Here is an 11,144-nt window from a genome sequence, read left to right as displayed (position 1 = left end):
TTGGGGCTCCTCCTCTCCCCCACATTGCCAGTGCAGCTGCCTGCTTAGACAAGTCCTTAGCCAGACCCAGGAGCCACCAGGGGCCCAAACAGACCTTCCCCCAGCCTTTTATTTTCAGCACCTTCTCTCTTCCTACAAGTCACTCTTCTGTCAACAAACAAGTGCTAATGGTCCATTGTTTCTGAGATCTTATCTGGCAAAAAAAAAAAGAAGGTTTCTCCTGGTACCTCCTTGCCTTTTCTACCAACCCAAAGCTGGCCTGTGCCCTAAGCTGCCCTTTCTCAGCTCTGTCACTGTCCCCATCTCCCATTGTTACTTCATTGCAGCCAAATGAACTTTCCTCAGTCCCTTTTTTCTCTCCTTCCTTGTGGACCTTATTTTTGTACCTCCTGTTCCCCATCCACATCTTTCTGGGTGCCCTGTCCCATGCTCCCCATCCAGTCCTGGAAGTCGGGGGAAAGGTGGGCATACCTACTCACCCGTTAGACTGAACATGTACTTAAGTAGCAAGAGTTAAAACCACAAGTGCCAACAAGAATGTTTGTCTCTTTTCCCCAGATCACTGCCCTGCTGGGTAGGCAGCCCCAGGATTCTGGGATTCCCTGGCCCTGGAAATGTCGAGCTTTGCTTTTCTGATTGGTTTACCAACTGCCCAATCCAGCATCCTACATCTTGTCCAATGAGCTTTGGAGCCATTGCAGCCAGGAAGGCCACAGGAGGGGAAAGGAGCCTCCAGCAGCCCTTCCAAGCTTTGTAAGTGCCCACAGTGTTCACCCAAGTAACCAAAGTGGCCCTTGGTGCTGCCCCCTGCTGGAATCACCAAAGCAGCACTCTCCCAGGGTGGGAATGATGAGGGCAGTTTGATTCTGGTCCTTGGGATTATCTGAAATGGAAATGACCTGTTTTGCCTTATGTAGGTCTTTCATTATTTTACAAGCGTTTAGTCTGACCTTTCCAAAGCCCTCTCCTTATTCAAATACATTATTCAGAACACAGATCTGCAGTGAAATGTGTTGGAAAGAGAGTTGAGAATCTCAAGTCAAGAGACCAGGGTTCGAGTCCTGCCTTTGCTTCTTTGGAGACATGTGACCTTCCAGTCTCTGGGTCTCAGTTTCCTCCTCTCTAAAATGAGGGCATCGGACCCAAAGCTCTATTTCTCTCTATCTAAGATCCCTGGCCTTGTCAATCTCACATTTCCCTCATGTATGTCCTGATTGACCCATGCCCCTCTAACACCAGGCTTCTTCACCTTGGGCAGTCTGCCAGGGAACGCCTTTAAGTACACAAAATAAAACGCACAGGACTACAATTATAAGTACAGAATTATTTGGGAAACCAAGCCAATCAAAAGACAGTGGGCCAAATAGAAAAGAGCCTCAGTTCACGGTTGGACTAAGCAGGTAAAGCCTCCTGCTGTGTGGGGCATCCATGGCTTCCTGGCCCTCATGGGTGGGAGACTTCTTGATGGTGGCTTAAGACAGGGTCTGTCCTTTAGTGCCCAGGCTGCTGGTCATGGTGTGGTAGATGGGTATTGGGAGAAATTATAGGAATATCTCCCCTGTGCCTTATCCCATTTTCTGAATATCTCAGATCAGACACCCTGCGGCTCCTTGTCTGTTTCTAATTCCGTTTTTATTCGATTTCATTGCCTAACAATAATTTGAGCTTTGAATACTGAGAAAAAATGTGTTTATATCCAAACACAAAGTTAATTTGATTGAAAAACAAAAGGAAAGCAATATTTAATATTTTGGTTGAGGTTGAATTTGGTCGAGGCAAGAAATGCTTTTTGCCCAACCTCTTCTCAGTGTTGGCTTTCAGGTTACAGGAGGTAACAGTGTTCACTCCGGCTTTGCAGAGGGTAGGATAGAGCCCACCACGCTTTCTCCTTCCTCCCCCTCTGGGAATTAGAATTCCAAAACAGACAAAACCCTGCCATGTTTACTAGGGTTGATGGCAGCTAGAGAGTGCAGTGTGAGGGCTGAGACCCGATCACTGCTGCCCAGACGCAAAGCCTGAACTGGAAAATGGGCCCCACACAGCCTGAGCCACGATGCTCCCACCTGCCACTGGGGGCGCTGGTATCAAACTCAGCTTTTTGGTTGTGTTGCTGAGACCCAGGTTAAAACAAACGGAAAACAAGCCTCCAGACCAGACCCATCGATTTGTACCTGCCACTTTCCTCTGTTTACTACGTCATGCAGAAAGCCATTTTCAGAACTCTGTGGGGAAGAGTTGGAGAATTGGGAAGAGGCCGACAATATAATTCCAGGCAGTGAAACTTTGTACAGAACAAAATCTGTTGGGAAATTGTCTTTTCTACTCTAGTCGGTGGAATGCTCAGGTAAAGAGGAGCTTGGAGATTTGGAGCTGGAAGCTTTCTCATAGCCAACCCCTTAATTTTGGGGTTTTTTTTTAAATTTTTCATTTAACTTCCTCCTGCTCCCAATTTAAAAGAAAAACCAAACCCTTATAACAAATACCCATAGTCCGGCAAACCATGCCTATGTTACCTATGTCCAAAAATGTGTATTACGTCTTGCATCTTGAATCCAACCCCTTTCTGCAAGGAGGGGTAGGCATGCTGGGCTGCCCCCTGGCCAGTCCTAGGTGCTGGTTATCACCCCTTCCTTCAGGCAGCCCAGATCATAGGACACTAGCTTATTCTTGATAGCAAGACAAAGACGGATGTGCATCTTCATGCCTGCAGCACAGTGGGGATGACGGAAAGGGATACTCCACTGGCATTTCTCCCTCTGAGATGCTGCTCTTTTACCTTTTCCCACACACAGGACAGCCAGAATGGTCTTTGGCCATTTCCCTACTTTGCGTTATCAGTACAGATCTTCAGGATTGGCGTTTCTCATTAACTTTCTATAGTCAGACTTTCCTTTTGGCCATCCACTGTTCATCTCCTACCAGAGTTTGGGAAACTCTCCCCTGGCCTCAAGTCCCCAGGCTGTTGCCCAGAGCGACGTTCTTGGCAGATGACCTCATCCTCTGTGTACAGAAGAGGTCTAGACTACTAGCAGTGTTTCCCCCCATATTTCCACCTCTCCATCTAAAACCATCTCTGAGAAAAATCTCACATTTCAATGGATGTATGACCTTACTGATGTATGGGTCCTTTCTCAGGGCATGCTCACAGATCTTCCATCCTTCTCATCCAGGGTAGTTCTGGTCTGTCTCTTAATGAATCCACAACAGAAGACCCACCCACCATGATGGAGACCTTCTTCTAAGGCAGGTTCTATCTTTATCACTTTTCCTCCCTGACTGCCCCACCACCTTTTCTGAGTACACAGTGCCCTAAGTCTCTTCAAGTCCATTTTATTGAAGGAATAGGCAGACTTCAGGTGATATCCTATAACAGACCATCTCTTTATTGATACTGAGTTGACTGAAAGGTGTCCAGAACACATGGTCCCATTGTCCTTATGTGTTGACTTAGAAAAAGCATTTGGATAGAGCACCGGCCCTGAAGTCAGGAGGACCTGAGTTCAAATCTGGCCTCAGACCAAACACTTGACACTTACTAGCTGTGTGACTCTGGGCAAGTCACTTAATCCCAATTGCAGAAAGAAAGAAAGAAAGAAAGAAAGAAAGAAAGAAAGAAAGAAAGAAAGAGCATTTGAGTAGGCAGAGCAAACACCACCTTGAGGATTCTCATGTATATATCAAAATAATAGAAGATTTCTTGAAAGAAATAACAGAGGGATGACTTGTTTAGACCAGCACAGTGTTAATATCAGATGAGGCAAGAAGCAGGGAGAGGTGTTTGTCATCATCGTGGAGGGAATTCCACCTGGAGTCCCAATGGATAGCGAGGTCCTCCAGGCGCTACAGCTTGTGGATGGCGTCATGCTGATTGCGTCAAGCTCTCAAGCTTTTCAGAGCCTCCTCACCAGAGCAACTCAAGAGTTAAGTCTAACTATTCACAGAGGAAACACCAAGTGAATGAGTAGAAGAAAAATGCTTGTTGTTCACACTGTGTTCAACAGCTGGATGGCCAACCCACAGGCTCCTTCGTAAGCACATGGATATTTGACAAATACCCACAGTGGACAAAGGGGTAGGCCCAGGGTTAACCAGGGGGAGGAGAGCCAGCTGGACTGCCTTAGGGACGTTGTGCAGTACTTTTGACGACAAGCTTCTCCCTCAAAGAAAGGCCTGCTATTTAGGACGTCCAGCAGATGGAAGCTGTGTGACTGCAGGTCAGAGAACAGGTTTCCAGTTGAGGATGACCCAGAGGGCAAGAAAGAGGTGCAGGTGGAGGGGGTGGGAAGAGCAGCCTGGCTGCTACATCCTTAGAAGGGAGGAAAAGGAAAAGGAAGCAGCCTAGAAGATCTTGTTGGAGAAAGGTGGAACAGTCATGGAGTGAGAGGAAAAGCTGAGCCTAGGAAAGCCAATTTGGGGACCCCTGTGTGTGGAGAGCTCCTGGGAGGCCTGGGACACCTGCATTGCCCGGGCTAAGTTGTCATCCGCCTGGCTGGTGGGAGGACTGACCGCCATGGGTAGGACTGAGCACGCCTCTATCGCAGGCTGAGTTTCTGATACGTTTTGTCTGACACAGCAGATGCTTCTCAGCAGACACTGAGACAGCCCTCCCTACAAAGTACTCCCTGAAAAAAAACTGATCAGGTGTTCCCAGAACGAAGGGATACACTCTTTAACCTGGCTAGGTAGGTGGTTATATGTATTTATGGTTTTCCTGTTAGAATGTAAGCTCTCTGCAAAGTGGATAGAGCGCTGGCTCTGGAGACGGGAGGACCTGAGTTTAAATCTGGCCTCAGACGCTTGACACTTACTAGCTGTGTGACCCTGGGCAAGTCACTTCATCCTGATTGCCTCGCCCAAAAAGAAAAAAGACAAGACAAGAATGCACGCTCACAGTTCTGTGTATTGGCATGGAGAGGGCACTTAATAAACACTTACCTACTTTTTGAGTGATGCTCAGGCATCCAGGTAAACTTTCACAAGAACATTTCCTGATGGAGAGAACGGATCTTCACGGTTGAATCAGTGACGAAAAAGTGGCAAGAACACAAGACCTTGGTGTGCTTATTGTGTGCTGATACTTTTAAAAGCTCTGGGCTGGCGAGACACAGTCTAAAGAGTTCCCCCTCTAGGGGGATTCTTCACCTTGGAACCTTGACATTCTCTAGCCTCTACCAAGGGGCTGCCTCTTCTCCTGGCCAGGGCTGACCCCTCTGCTTGCACCCTCAATCCCACCCTCCCCAGTCTCCAAGGAGAGGTCGAGCTGCCCCCTGATCTCCCCTGGCTCTCCATTCTTCTTTCTCCTTTTATTCAGTGGCTCCTTCCCCCGCTGCCTGCCGACAAGCCCAGAACTCCTCTTCCCTGGAGTGGGCCATCCCCTCAAACTATTGTCCTGGAATTCTCTCTTTCACAGCCTTGTTACCTCCGCTTCCTCGCCTGGCACTCACTTCTCTACCCTTGCGATGTCCCAGCACTCTTCTGACTCTGCTCTCCCTGAGGCCACCGTCAGTGCCTCTTTCTAAGTCCACTGGCCTGCTTTCTATTCTTGATCTCTCCTCAGCCTCCAACCCACCATTAAGGACATTCCTTGTTCCCCACGGTCACCCCTGTACTTCTCTCACTCAGCACCCTTACCTCCTATGAAATCCACTTGGTCAAGAAGTTCTACCTAGCACAAATGGCAGTGGCTGCAGTAGCCTGACCCTGTGGCCATCTCCTTCCTTTCTCTAGAGGCGTTCCTGCCCGCCCTCTTTCTTCCCTAACCCTTGACTTTAGGCCCTTGAGTATTCAGACAGATGCTCCCTTAGCCTCCCAAAGCTCTGTTGCACCCTTCAGCTCCAGTCCCTGGAGCTCACCAGGAGCCCCAAGTGCTCCACTTCCCTAGTTAAGAACTTAGATGTGCCCCCATCTGAGTGTCACATTTTGTCATTCCAACCCTCCCTTTGCATCAGTGTCCTCAACCTGTTCTTTGCCTTTAATGAGACCTTCAGTCCTTCAGTCATCAACCCACTCAGACCTCTCTCCTGCCTCCAACTTACACTCAATAGTCAACCATTTCAGTTCTCTACTGTCCTCTGCCTCCGTGTCCTGTCACCTCCCGCTATCTGCCTCCTCTGCTCCTACGAACACAGAAGAAATTCGTATGAAATTCATAGTATCCAATCTCAACTGGGCTTTCGCTGCAGCAAGGCAGCCCTTTTGTTGATGGACTCCTTGTCTCCCTTCCAAGCCTTCTCTTTGACGGCTTGCCCTTCTCTCTCAGCAGAGGACTTTCAATGCCCCCCTCCTGTGCTCCCCCGACCTTGTCTGCCCCTCCCTCCTCCTCTCCCCTAGTCTGGCAAAGAGAGGGCCAGCCCCTCTTCTCGTGTCCCTTCCCCTCCCGTCTCCTGAAGATTGTTCTCCCAATCACTCCCCCCACGACATCTTCAACCTCTTCCTATCTGCTGGCTCTTTGCCTACTGCCTTCGAGTGTGCCCACCTCCCCCACCTCTCAAAAACCTTAGCTAGACCTCAATATACCTTCAGACTATGATCCTGTCCTTTCAAACCAAGAGTCCCCTCTGCAGTAGTCAGGGGTGAACCAGACGACCAGCCAACACATTTCTATATTATCTCAAAGTGCTGAGTCCTTTAGAACTGAGCCCCACACACGGTTCGAGGCCCCAAAGATCATAGGTGAGGCCTTCCCCTGTTTGCCCACATTACACTCTCCCCTTAAATCCTCACTGTCCTCAGAAAACCAGTTGAGATGTAGCACTTGGCACATTTATCCACATCTCCAATTCTGGAGAGTTCTCGAGGGTCCCAGGGAGGCTCAAGCATTACCTTTTCAAGCGCCTACCCCAGTGCCCTGAACTACAGAATTTCAACAAAGAATGTTCTCAATGGCTGCCCCCTACATATCATTTAGAGTCCCAAAGAACCCCACTCAGTACAGTCCCAAGCCATCTCCAAATTACAGTCATTAAAGAGGGCCTACAACAATTACGATTGACTGACCTGGAGATCAAAATCACCCTAAAATACAAAATTAGGCACTCAAACACTATTACAATGTTTAGCATCCTCACATTTTTTTTTTCTGAACACACATTACTTTCCAATCCCCTGGTCACTGGCCACGAGGAGGGAGACGTCCCTTCCCTGTACTATTTAGAGGACTCATAGCTTGTGACCATTGGCCTGGCTGGAAGCGCAGAGAGCACAAAGCTTGGTGGAGAGGAGGCAGCATCCGGATTATTCTCATCTTACGGCACTTTTCCATCTCTAAAATGTCTTGAAAGCTGGTCTCTTTGAGTTTGAAGACTTGTCAACTTGGGCGTGGATTGTCTTCTCGGAAGACCTGGTCTGGTCCGCCCGCTTTTCTGGACTTCACCCTTTAGCTTCCATTGTCACTTCCTCATTTAAGACATTGGCCACCAGAGACTAAACGTGGTGAGTCTACCATTGTCAATGAGGAAGACACATTATCAGAGATGTTCTATTTATCATCTATTTATTGTCTCTTCAATTTAATTTAGAAAATGTTGGTGATAACCAGGCTTAGTTGGGTTTCTGCAAATCCCCCCACCCCCTTACTCTTCATTAAAACGAAAACAAAAACTCAAACCCTGACTTCTATTTTATCCTCCTCTGTAACATTTTATTGGGCAGCTAGGTGGCACCATAGTGCACAAAGCACAGGAAGGTTCATCTGGCCTCAGACACTAGCTGTGTGACCCTGGACAAGTCACTTAACCCTGTCTGCCTCAGTTTCCTCATCTGTAAAATGAGCTGAAGAAGGAAATGGCAAACCACTTCAGCATCTTTGCCAAGAAAGCCCCCCAAAGGGGTCACAAAGTGTCAGACAGGACAAACAACAAGACAGCAGGGAGAGGTAGTCCCAGCTTCCCAGCCACACAGGGCTGGGTTCGAACAATTCAGTAAAGTTTTCTCACAATTTCTACAATTGAAAAAAGTTTTTCTCACAAGACAGAAATTGGATTAAGCCCATAATTGAATAGAAAGGGAACTGAGCTAGATCCAGCATTGAGTCACAAGGTGAAGTCAATGGGGTTCACTGCGATCTCACAATTCTGTCGGGCTAATGACAGCCCTGTGAGTGGGGTGCTATTAGGCCAACAGAGGGGAAGTGATTTGCCAAGGCCAAACAGTGTTTGAGGCAGAATTCAGACTAAGGTCTTCCTGACTCCCGGTCCAGCTGTCTATCTGTTCACTGTCCAGTGAACATCTATCGGGCAGTTCATGAGAAAATGAACATGAGTGGTAGAAAGGAGGAGGAGATGCCTCCAGAAACAAGAGGGTAAATGGTGGCTTGAGATGGTGGGTGAAAGCAGAGCTTCTTCCCCCCCCCCCCGTTAGGAGGTCGTCTTAGCTGCAGCAAACACCTCCTGGCACCCCCCAGCCCCCTGCCTTCAGGCTGAGCTGAAGGTCTTCAAATATAAATGATCATGTGCATGTAATATCTTATAAATTAGTGAGAATGGATGAGTGATAAAATGATTAAGCTTTTACTACGTGCAAAGCAGTCCGTGCCCACAAGGAGCAGCCATTTAATAGGGGGAGATCTCACATGGAGAAGACTTTGGCTGCAAATACGATAGGAGGGCCCTTGGTCCTTGGAGTCACTGCTGCAGAGCTGAGGGTCACTTCTTCGGTCAATCACTCTGTCCATAAGCATTGGTTTAACACTCGGGAAGCGAGGCGGACGGCCCCTGCTCTCATGGGCTCTCGGTTTAATGGGGATATCACATACAAACAAGTGTGTACACATACAAGATTGTAAAGGCAGGGTGAATGGGGTGGGGGGGGGGATCCATCTCGGAGGGAAGGCGGCAGCAAGAAGTGGGGCGGGAGACGTTCCTTACAGATGCAAAGATTTGAAGAGGGAATAGAAGGAAACCGGGAAAGCCTTGGGGGGGGCGAGTAAGAATGGGGCCAGTCAGGGAAATGGGGAGATCGTTAGATCACGAAACACAGTGTAAGAAGTCTGGAGGGGTCGGACGGATTTGATCAGGGGTCCTGGAGATGATCGTGTTTACTGGTCACGTAGAATGGGATGAGTGCGGCACTCAGTCAGAGGCCATTGCAGTAGTGCAGGGGTAGGGGAGGAGGGGGCAGAGTCAGGAGAGAAGGGGGCGAAATCGAGAGCTGTTTCACTAGGAGTTAGCAGCAAGTGGGATATGCTGGGTGAGAGACAATGAGGAGGAAAGGATGATGTCTAGGGGCCTGGAAGGATGGTCATGGGAGTGTGGAGGAAAGATAGTGAGTTTCGTGCTGGACAAGTGGAGCTGGGGCCCCGGGAGGTCACCTGACCTGGCCTAGTCCTGCTTTTGAGGGATAAGAGAGACACCTTTGGGAGCTGGTCTCCCAGGCTGCCTGCGCTGTTCCTTGCCCGCCTCCCTGTTTGGCTTGCTTGCAGGCAGGAGGGAGATGCTATTTCATCAGCTCCCTCACTGGTGCCCTCATGTAAGCCGCCTAACAACTCTAGTGATATTATTCACCCCCCTGAACTCTTCTGGCATCTGGTTGTACCCCTCCCAGCCCAGTGAGCCTGTGGCTGTATTCATACAAATCCTGTCTCCAGTCTCCACTGACCTCTTCCTTTTTCCATCCTCTTCAATCTTCTGCTGCCTCCCACTCCTTCCACTGTGCCCTCTAAAACATTGTTCTAAGGGTAACAAACTTGTTTTCAGCTTAAATCTTTTCCTTTGCCACTCCTTTCATCTTCTGGCTCCCCTGTGATGGCGCAGTCTCCCTAGCCACCCTTTCCAGAACTGGCTGCAAATACACATAAAAGTATACTTGAACAAAATTTCACTCATCCTCCCCTCCTCACCCTATCCACCCCCGCCTCTACCACTGGTTAAGGGTGGGGGGGGGGGAAATGGGAATTTTTTTTTGTTTTGATATCACTTTAATTTCTGAATATTCCTTTTCCTCTCCTACCCAATAAATCATCCCTTATAACAAAAACTTAAAAGGAAGAAAAAAACATAATATATGTATATGTGTATACACAGAAACCTCATATATGTATATCTATGTAGCATGAATGAAGTATGTTTACACTCTCCATATATGTATGTATTTATGATAACCATCTATCCACATATACATCCAGATATATATGTGGAGAAAGAAAGACAGAGATTGAAAGGGATAATGCACATTAATTTTTCAAAGCACTTTATTTAAATTTATTTTGAATTATCAATAATTACTTCCATAAGCTTTTGAGTTTTAAATTTTTCTCCCCCTCCTTCCCCCCCTCCCCAAGACGGCATGCAATCTGATATAGACTTTACATATACATTCCTATTAACCATATTTTCACATTAGTGATGTTGTAAGTAAGAATTAGAACCAATAGGAGGAACCACCAGAAAGAGGAAACAAAACACAACAGAAGGAAAAGAACAGCAAATTTCGAATGCTTCGATCTGCATTCAAACTCCATAGTTCTTTCTCTGGATGTGGATAGCGTTTTCCATCATGAGGCCTTTGGAGATCTCTTAGATCCTTGCATTGCTGAGAAGGGCTGAGTCTATCAAAGTTAGTCATCGCACAACATGGCTGCTACTGTGTACAACGTTCTCCTGGTTCTGCTCACTTCTCACAGCATCAGACCAATCAAGTCTTTCCTGGTTTTTCTGAAGTCCGCCTGCTCATCAATTCTTTTTTTTTTTAAATATAAATTTATTTATTTTTAGTTTTCAACATTCACTCCCACAAGTTTTTGAATTCCAAATTTTCACCCCATCTCCCCCCTCCCCACCCCAAGATAGCATGCATTCGGAATATCCCTTCCCCTAGTCTGTCCTCTCCTCTATCTCTCTCCCCTTCTCTTATCACCTTCCCCTTCTATTTTCCTATAGGGCAGGATAGACTTCTGCACCCCATTTCCTGTATTTCTTATTTCCCAGTAGCATGAGAAAACTTTTTTTAAACATATGTTTTTAAAACTTTAGGTTTCAAATTTTCTCCCTTCCTCCCTCCCCACCCACCCTCATTGAAAAGGCAAGCAACTCAATATAGGTTATACATGTGCAGTTATGCAAAACACTTCCATAGTAGACATGTTGTGAAAAACTAACTCTATTTCCCTTAATCCTATCCTGCCCTCCCATTTATTCTATTCTTTCTTT

At 47.4% G+C, this 11,144-nt stretch overlaps 1 protein-coding gene across 1 annotated transcript in view; it reads left to right on the top strand.

Moving 5' to 3' along the window:
* Window positions 1–11,144, top strand: part of LOC110195514 (uncharacterized) — a 55,093-nt gene that overhangs the window by 2,549 nt on the left and 41,400 nt on the right. The window contains exon 2 of the mRNA XM_020968325.1: window positions 559–753. The gene's annotated coding sequence lies outside the window, so the exon portion shown is untranslated. The remainder of the gene's footprint in view (window positions 1–558; window positions 754–11,144) is intronic.

Source organism: Phascolarctos cinereus, unplaced genomic scaffold, assembly GCF_003287225.1.
Source record: "Phascolarctos cinereus isolate Bilbo 61053 unplaced genomic scaffold, phaCin_HiC Scaffold_9;HRSCAF=440, whole genome shotgun sequence".
Classification (NCBI taxonomy): Eukaryota; Metazoa; Chordata; class Mammalia; order Diprotodontia; family Phascolarctidae; genus Phascolarctos; species Phascolarctos cinereus.
This window is presented reverse-complemented; position numbering and strand designations above follow the sequence as displayed.